Raw genomic sequence first — 10,000 nt, forward strand, 5'->3', positions numbered from 1 at the left:
GCCCTAAAATATATACATATATACCATTTATATGAACGCTGATATCCTTCCTCGGTACACTTAAATAAATTCTGAAGTATTGGACCAAAGTCATTTTAGAACTGCTCTTTTTCAAAATTCATTTATCAAATGAGCAGACCCATAAAGTTATATATGGAATCTAAGAATTTATGTTAACATATATTGCCAGCAAGAACATCAAATAAAATTTACAAGGTATTTCTTTATTTAATTTATGGTCATTTTTCGGAAAAGTCCACGAGCGGATACAATACAAATATCTGTCGCAATGTTTATATTTTCATATACAAGAACCACAAAGAAATCAATTCACTACTTACTTACATAATGTCCTGTAGTTTCAAAGAGCGATTTACAAATATGTTTCCCTTATTAACATTAAGCAATTTGCACTAATCAGTATCTATAGACTGAGCAATTTACATTTAAGCAGATGTTTATGAAAAACTCACCAACAAAAAGGAATTGAGAGACAAACTGTCGTGCATCCACTTCTGGAAAAATGGAAGAATAGCGGAAAAATCTTTCTGGTGAAATGATCACAAATTAATATAAACGCAGGAAACCTTAACAAGGCGTGATCCGATCTCCAGTGTGCTCGGGATGCATTTAAGATTTTCCCCTCACGCATAAGTTGTAAACACTATATTCCTAACTTTTAAAGTAAATTAAAGCGTTCTAAAATCTACGATCAAATAGAGCTTTGTTTCACCAACGAAAATTGAAAATATCTAAATATGCTATATGTTAGACATAATTTTTCTGTACTATTTAACAAGCACGTTATTGATTTTTTACATTTTCATTCTAATCAATAAAACAAACATCCTATCCTTAAAAATTCCTGTATCTTTCACTCAACGCGAAACACCTTTACAACTTATGCGTGAGGAGAAACAGCAACAACAAAGTACTTTGCAGGCTTACCCCAAGTGTAAGGGAAAATTAATAGTAAAAAAATTTCAACGATTTCATCATTGAGGGCTACCTGGATTGTTTTTTTTCCCAAGTTGTCAGTTATAAATGCTTGAAAAGTAACTCATAAAAATATATAACTAATTGAAAAAAAAGAGGCCCCATCTTTCAAAACTAGTGTCATCTTCCTTCACACTTAGATGGCCTGAGGAGTTATGTTTTTTTACCCTCAATTTTTGCAATTTTTTAAAGCGACATTTGCAAAATCTATTATTATTATTATTGTTATTATTATTATTATTATTATTATTATTATTATTATTATTGTTATTTTATTTATTTATTTATTTATCTATTTATTATTATTTTTTTTTTGGTGGCTCTATCACAGTCCTCCAATTCGACTGGCTGGTATGTATAGTGTGGGGTTCCGGGTTGCATCCTGCCTCCTTAGGAGTCCATCACTTTTCTTACTATGTGCGGAGTTTCTAGGATCACACTCTTCTGCATGACTCCTTGAGCTACTTCAGCCTCGTTTTTCTAGATTCTTTTTCAGGGATCTTGGGATCATGCCTAGTGTTCCTATGATTATGGGTACAATTTCCACTGGCATATCCCATATCCTTCTTATTACTATTTTCAGGTCTTGATACTTATCCATTTTTACCCATTCCTGCTCTTCAACTCTGGTGTCCCATGGTATTGCAACATCAACGAGTGGTACTTTCTTCTTGATTTTGCATGTATCACCCTATCTGTTCTGATACCATAGTCCCAGAGGATCTTTGCCTTATCGTTTTCTATCACGCCTTCAGGTTGGTGCTCGTACCACTTATTACTGCAAGGTAGCTGATGTTTCTTGCACACGCTCCAGTGGAGGGCTTTTGCCACTGAATCATGCCTCTTTTTGTTCTGGTTCTGTGCAAGTGCCGGACATTCGCTTCCTATGTAGTTTATGGTTTCATTTTTCGTATTGCACTCCCTGCATATGGAAGAGATGTTATTTCCATCTATCGTTCTTAGAACATATCTGGTCCTTAGAGATTACGGGCTCCTCTGTGAGCAAGAACCCGTGCTGACACAAGGTCAGCTTAATCTAAAACAACAAGAAGTTCTTAGGGCCTGATATTGTGCCGCTGTTATCATTCCTTCAGTTTCCTTCTTGAGCTCTCCCCTCTGTAGCCATTGCCATGTGTCATCGCTGGCTACTTCTTTAGTCTGTCTCATGTAATGTCCGTGCATTGGTTTGTTGAGCCAGTCCTCTGTTCTGTTTGTCATTCTCCTGTCTCTGTATATTTCTGGGTCTTCGTCTACTTTTATCAGTCCTTCTTCCCATGCACTCTAATGCCACTCGTCTTCACTGGTTTTCAGATATTGCCCCAGTGCCCTGTTCTCGATGTTGATGCAGTCCTCTATACCTAGTAGTCCTCTCCCTCCTTCCTTTCGTGTTATGTATAGTCTGTCCGTATTTGCTCTTGGGTGTAGTGCTTTGTGTATTGTCATATGTTTCCTAGTTTTCTGGTCTATGCTGCGGAGTTTTGCCGTTCCACTATTCCTGCGCTGTATCTGATTACTAGTACTGTCCAAGTGTTTATGGCTTTTATCATATTTCCATTCCACTATTCCTGCTCTGTATCTGATTACTGGTACTGCTCATGTGTTTATGGATTTTATCATATTTCCGGCGTTGAGTTTTGACTTGAGTATCGCCTTGAGTCTGCATATATTCTTTCCTGGTCGCATCTCTTAGTGCTTTATATCCCCTCCTTCTATTATTCCCAGGTATTTGTATCCTATCTCATCTGTGTTTGATGTTGCTCCCATCTGGTAGCTTTATCCCTTCAGTCCTTGTTATTTTCCCTTTTGTATTTTGACTAAGGAACATTTTTCTATTCCAAACTCCATACTCGTTATTATTATTATTATTATTATTATTATTATTATTATTATTATTATTATTATTATTATTATTATTATTATTATTATTATTATTATTGAGATCTGCTTTTTTCACTTTTCGTACTTAACCCTCTAGGCCCAACTTCTGTAACCACCTAAGTAACCTGGCTGAAAATTAATTTATATACAATCTGTTTTTAATTATAATTTTTTTATTTTTAATACTATTCTTAATAATAGTACTGCCACTACCACTAATATAAAAAACTATTTTTTACTACTGCTTCAGCAGCTGTGTGGATATTGCCAATTATCATTTTTTATAATTTTATCTCGTGTATCTAGATTGTGTGTATCTACTATAATGCCTCTTCTTTTGTATACTCCATATATATATATATATATATATAATATATATATAACTATATATATATATGTGTGTGTTGTGTGTGTGTGTGTGTGTGTGTGTGTATTATATATATATATATATATATATATATATATATATATATATATATAGTATGTATATAGCCCTGAGCTGAAATAAAGAATATATTATTTTATTATTATTATTATTATTATTATTATTATTATTATTATTATTATTATTATTATTATAAAGCAAGCTGTTCACCAGTGAAGACAAAACAAGCGATCAACGACTACGAGAATTCACCAGCAGACAAGAAGATGTCACGACCCCCGCTAGATGGCACTGCAGTCAGCCCAAGTACAACTCTGCTCAATCAATATTGCTGAACCCCAGACAACCTATATTTCCTTCTTTTCGTGTCCCAGGTATGCTAATCGTTGGCCCTTCTGAGTCCGCAACAGGTCTCATATTTTGCCAAGGAATATTTCGGTAGGAAGGGAAGTTAAAACATGCGAGAGGTATGTAGAGCTTATTTATACAAGTGGCCGCGGACGACTTTGAAGGATTACCAAAACTGTCTATTTGCGCAGTCTACACTCTAATACATGTATATTTACCTCACCCAGAAAGACTTGCCAAAAATCAGATTGATATATATATATATAATATATATATATATACATATATACATTATACATATATATATATATACATAATATATATATATTGATATATGATTATACATATTACATATACTATATATATATATATATATATATATATATATATATGTATGTATGTATGTATATATATATATATATATATAATAACTATATATATACACGTATTATATTATATATGTATACATATACATATACCATATTATATATATATATATATATATATACATATATATGTATTATACATACATAACATATATATATAAAAGATGAAGGACGCATGTAATTCAAATATGATTTTCTCGTCGATAAAAAATTGCTTAATATTTATTAACAGCTACAAAATTCGTCAGCACAATTTATCAACCTGTGCAATACACCGCCAAATATGAACTAATTATTACGTAAATCCTCCAATATTGATTAAAACCAATTCTCACAAACAGCAATTACTTTCGAGTAAAATTAATTATACAATTGCACTTATAAGACGAGAACGAAAACTAATTATTTCCAGCCCAAATGTAATTATTGATATTTTCGGGCATTATGTATCTTGATCAGGAATTAAGAATTGCCAAAAGGCGAGTGACTATCAATGTACCTAATGTATTAGATTTAAGAATATGATAATTGCTTAATATTTGTGAATTACACATATGTTTAATGATAGAATGTTAATTAGAAACGTCTAACATCAATGGCAAACATTTGCTTTTTACAACCAAACGTGAGACTAATTAGCGTATTACCTCTTGCACTAATAAGTCTATGAACTGATGCTCGTTTGTAGCAGTTAGATAATTCACTGATGATTATTAGTAATTAAAAACTTTATCTATTCAAAATTAGCACCTGAAATCAAGACTTAAACTGATTGACAGCATCGGGTATCAAAATAAATTTACTGAACTTTCTGAACTTCCCACTAATGATGAAAAGCAATTTAGATATGAAACGATTTAATCAAAGTCCAGTGGCAGGCTAGCCTATATCGTTGCCACACGCACGATTATGGCTAACTTTAACCTTAAATAAAATCACAACTACTGAGGTTAGAGGGCTGCAATTAGTTATGTTTGATGACTGGAGGGTTAATTATCAACGTACCAATTTGTAGCTCTCTAGCCGTAGTAGTTTTTAAGATCTAAGGGCGGAAGGAAAATTGCGGACAGAAAAAGTGCGGATGGACAGATAAAACCGACACAATAGTTTTTTCTTTTTTTTTTAAATACTAAAAATGCTTTTGATTCAGTGCAGCTAAATAATGGGCCTATTTGTTTCAAACTGTAAAGACAAGGCGAGGAAAGATGCAATATAATCTTTCTCTAGTGGAAAGACTTGGTGGCTACTAGGAAGAAAAGCTCTCCCATTAATTTCTTCTCATTTCTGGAGATCTTTTTGTCAGCGGTGGGAAAGTTTCGACGTAAACAAATGCTTTCCCTTTTTCGTTACCCAAGTGATGAAGACTATTCCATTATTCCATTTTTCCTTAAGTGAGAAAGAAGATATCGAGGGTATAACGCAATGATAATTATATATAAATACGTATATATACTAATATATATTTATATATGCAATGACCAAGAAAATGGTCAACTCCGAAATATACCGAAAATAGGTTAGAATTCAATTCACTATGAATTGCTTTCTATCACACGTCGGTCAAGCAAGCATTCCATTTGCTACATTCAGATCAAGCAAGCAATTATTCTTTTAAGTCAAACTCCACACTTACACAGCACGTAAGCATTCAATGAGTGCACTGCGTATACTGTCGAAGTAATATTTGAGTTGACTCTGTATGCGCTGACTCAACAAATACCCGAATCCCTTCATATACTGACTCAACAAATGCACAATACACTTTTCACACACAATGATTCGACAAATTCACAAAGCACTCTTTACACAATGACTTAACTAATGCTAATTCCCAGCACACACCCTGACTAAACACACACACACATTCCGCTCACTATACAATGACTCAAAATCACACAATTCACTCTACAGACTGTGACTCAACGAACAAACAATTCACTCCATGCACAGTGACTCAACAAATACAAAATTCATTCCATGCACTGTCACATATACACTGACTCAACACACACCCCCATAATACTCTCCATGATTCAACACACACATTCTTTCCATACACTGTTAATCAATAAAAAAACAATTCTTTCCATACACAGGGACTCAACGAATACACAATTCACTCCATACATTGTGACTCAACAAACACAATGCATTGTATACACCATTACTCAAGAAATACACAATTCATTCCATACACATTGACTGAGGAAATATGTAATTCACTACATACACACACACACACACTAACACACACTACTCACCGACTCACCACCCATCCGACTGACACAAACTGACTCAACGGGCAGAAGCAATCCTTCATCAAAAGTCCGTGTGGGTCATGCACGAACTCTCCTCCTCGGGATATAGAAGCAGTCTGGAATGTTCTCTTTAATATTGGAATCGACGTCGAGGGCTGAGTAACACTCAGCTTTCTGGGTTATTTATAGCCTGCTGGCTTAACAAGTCCAAGTTTCCTGGATGTGCAAGTTTTACAACAGCGCCTCCTTTAATCTGCTAAATTAAAGAAAGGGTTGCATTCGATGTCTTTTAATGTAATTAGAGAAAGGATTGCATTTCTTCTTTAATTTTATTTTTAAAAAAGGGGTTGTATTTCACATCCTTTAATCTGATAATAAAGGGTTACATTTCACCTTTAATTTCATTTTTAAGAAAAAGTGTTGAATTTCACCTTTATTCTGATTAAAACAAATGTTGCATTTCACCGTATTTTAAAAAGGTTGAATTGCACCTCCTTTAATCTGATAAGGATAGGGCTGCATTTCACCTCTTTTAATGACATTTTTAAAAAAGGGTTTCATTTCACCTCCTTTAATCTGATTAAAAAAGGAATGTATTTCTCATTTAATCTAATATAAAAGGGTTGCATTTCTCTTCCTTCAATCTGATAAAAAAGGGGTTGCATTTCATTTCCCTTATTCTGATAAAAAGGGGGGCTGCATTTCACTTCCTTTAATCTGATAAAAAGGTGAGTTGCATTTCACCACCTTTGCCGATGCTTTACACGCAGGGACAAATAAAGTGAGGTGGGGGTTGGTGGTATGGCTTTAAATATCATTTTACAATTCCTGTTTAAATAAGAAAAGTTATTCTTGTTTTATTTTTGCTCGAGTGTAGTATCAGTAATTGCATTTAGATTTCTTACTGTTAAATCGTAATTGAGGTAGAAAAAGGTTAATGTAAAGATTTAAAGGTGAAGACTTAAAAATGTGAAGATCAACGATTACAGAGAGAGAGAGAGAGAGAGAGAGAGAGATTGCAATAGCAAAGAGATTTATACAGAACAAACAACAGACAGTCATATGTAGAAATAAAAATTGAGACAAGAGAGAGAGAGAGAGAGAGAGAGAGAGAGAGAGAGAGAGAGAGAGGAAACTGCAATAACAATGAGATTTAAACAGAATGAGGAAGAGTAATTTATAGAAATAGTTAATGGAGAGAGAGAGAGAGAGAGAGAGAGAGAGAGAGAGAGAGAGAGAGAGAGAGAGAGAGAGGCTGCAGTAACAAGGAGATTTAGACAGAATGAACACCACATCATGATATATAGAAATAAATACTAGAGAGAGAGAGAGAGAGAGTGAGAGACAGAGAGACAGAGAGAATCTCCCTATGGATTACCTACGAGGCCCACCTGAGTATTTGAGTGTTTCTGGGAACACCAAAACCCGTGTTTCTGTTCAATTTGCTTATCCTCTGGTAGCCTGAAGGTTTAATAATTACCTACATAAACACAATCGGGAAAAGCCCGAAAGGTGAATGCTATTGATGATAAAAAAAAGAGAGAGAAAATATACATGTGTTTAATATTAAATATCCTTGATTACTGCCTACAGGGAAAAGTACAGTCATCTGTATATTTCGGATTATTAGGACACGTGAAGCTACTTAACACTCTATTATTATTGTTATTGTTATTGTTATTGTTATTGTTATTGTTATTGTTATTATTATTATTATTATTCAAACTATAAACCCTTGTTCATATAAAACAAGCCTACATGGGCCATCGAGTTAAAATCATCCTTCGCAGGAATATGGTTCGTTTCAGAGAAGTTGCAGACGATAATATGATAAACAGACAGAAGAAGCCATTTATTAGGATATAAAAAATATGAATCAATATATCAATAGATAAATACTTAAAGCAGAAATTTAAAAAAAATAGGAGAATTGTTGAAGGGTAGCAATGCACTAGAACTTCGCTTGGATTTTTGAGGTTGTAATCTCACACCATCCTTTTCCTCTTCAAGCCAAATGAAACAGTGGAAAAACAACAGGGCGTCTGGTCTTCCCAACCAATCGAGATTCATAGCCCTAGAAGATGAGAAGTAGGCCCGGAAAACACCGGAGGTAAAAACGAGACGGAAAAAACTCCTCCACCTTGTTTGAGGATGAAATCGAGGGAGGAGACTTTTTCGTCTCGTGGAGAGACAGGAGACGCCATTTCTCGATTTCTGGATGTAACTGTCTGCTTCCTTCCTTTCTTCATTAAATGTGTTTTATTCTTTTTTTTAAATTACGAGGATAATGTTGATTTCTACTAATGCAAAAAATGATTATAATAGAGTAAATCAAAGTAAAAACTTTTTCCTTTTGAAAATTCGAGGGAACGTAGAAATTGAATCAAGTCATTGGCAAAATAACGAACTTAATGATTACATAAGGCGACTGTGTGTCGCAAAACGAACAAGAAATATATATATATATATATATATATATATATATATATATATATATATATATATATATATATATATGTATATATGTATATAAGAAAAGACGAAGTTGCATTTCAAAAACTCTAAAGTTAATGAACGATTGTGAAACTATGATAGACGCAAGAACAGAGGCCCTTCCAAAACAAATAAAATATAATTACAAAACCGTGATAATATCAAATCGAACGTTATCCCGGCCTCCCGTCACCGCCCCCCCCCCCCCCCCCACCACTTCCCATTGTTTTGCAATACGAGAGGAGAATTTCCCATTATCGTTTCCTAATAACGAGAAATAAAAATAAACCTTACACCTGTTTTGAGATAAGCCGAAAATCTGCCCAAAATAGCTCAGAGACTGAATGGCAGGGTGGGTGGCCAAAGGAAACTGGGGTGGGAGGGAGGGGAAAAGGCAACTGGGGGTAGGATGGGGCAGAGGAAAATGGGAGGGGTGAGAGGGGAAAAGGAAATTTGGAGGGGTGAAAGGGGTAAAGGAAAGTGGGAGGAAGGGATGGGGGAGGGAAAGGAAAGAAAGTGGGACTAGGAGGGAGTGGAAAAAGGAGAGTGGGGGAGTGGGAGGGAGGGGGAAACAAAAGTGGAGTTTGGGAGTGGGGAAGAAAAGTGGGGGTAGGAGTGAGTGGAAAAATTAGAGTGGGGGAGGTGGGCGGGAGGGAGGGGAAAACAAAATGGAGGGTGGGAGAGGGAAAGGAAAAAAGTGGGGGAGTGGGAGTGAGTGGAAAACAAAAGCTGAGGGGGGAGGGGGAAAGGAAAGAATGGGGGGAGGGAGGGGGGAAAGGAAAGCGGGGGTGAGAGGGAAGGAAAGAAAGGAAAGTGGGGAAGTGGGAGGGAGCGGAAAAGAAAGCGGATGGTGGGAGGGGAAAGGAAAATGGGAAATGTGGAGGGGGAAAGGAAAGTGGGGATGGGGAGGGAGGGAAGAAAGGAAATGGGGTGGAGGTTGTATGTTGTATGAACCCCTCAACTTTGTTACAAAGTTTACTGATGAATTCTTCAATAAGTTGAACACAAGGCATTAATCACATCTCATTAATATGCATAATCATCTGTCACTGTTTCAATGATCTTAGTAATTAGCGTTTATGCATCACTTCGCTTAAGTTGACGATGACATAATGTTTTGCTTTAGTTAATGATGGCTATGCCATTCAGTAATAAATCTACTTCATTATATCTAGGACTGCAAATTATTAAATTCACGGCGGTGTCTTTGAACGCTGTTATTTTAGTTATAAGAAAACCAGACGATTCAAAAATAT

The sequence above is a fragment of the Macrobrachium nipponense genome, chromosome 20 (assembly GCF_015104395.2).
Source record: "Macrobrachium nipponense isolate FS-2020 chromosome 20, ASM1510439v2, whole genome shotgun sequence".
Taxonomy (NCBI): Eukaryota; Metazoa; Arthropoda; class Malacostraca; order Decapoda; family Palaemonidae; genus Macrobrachium; species Macrobrachium nipponense.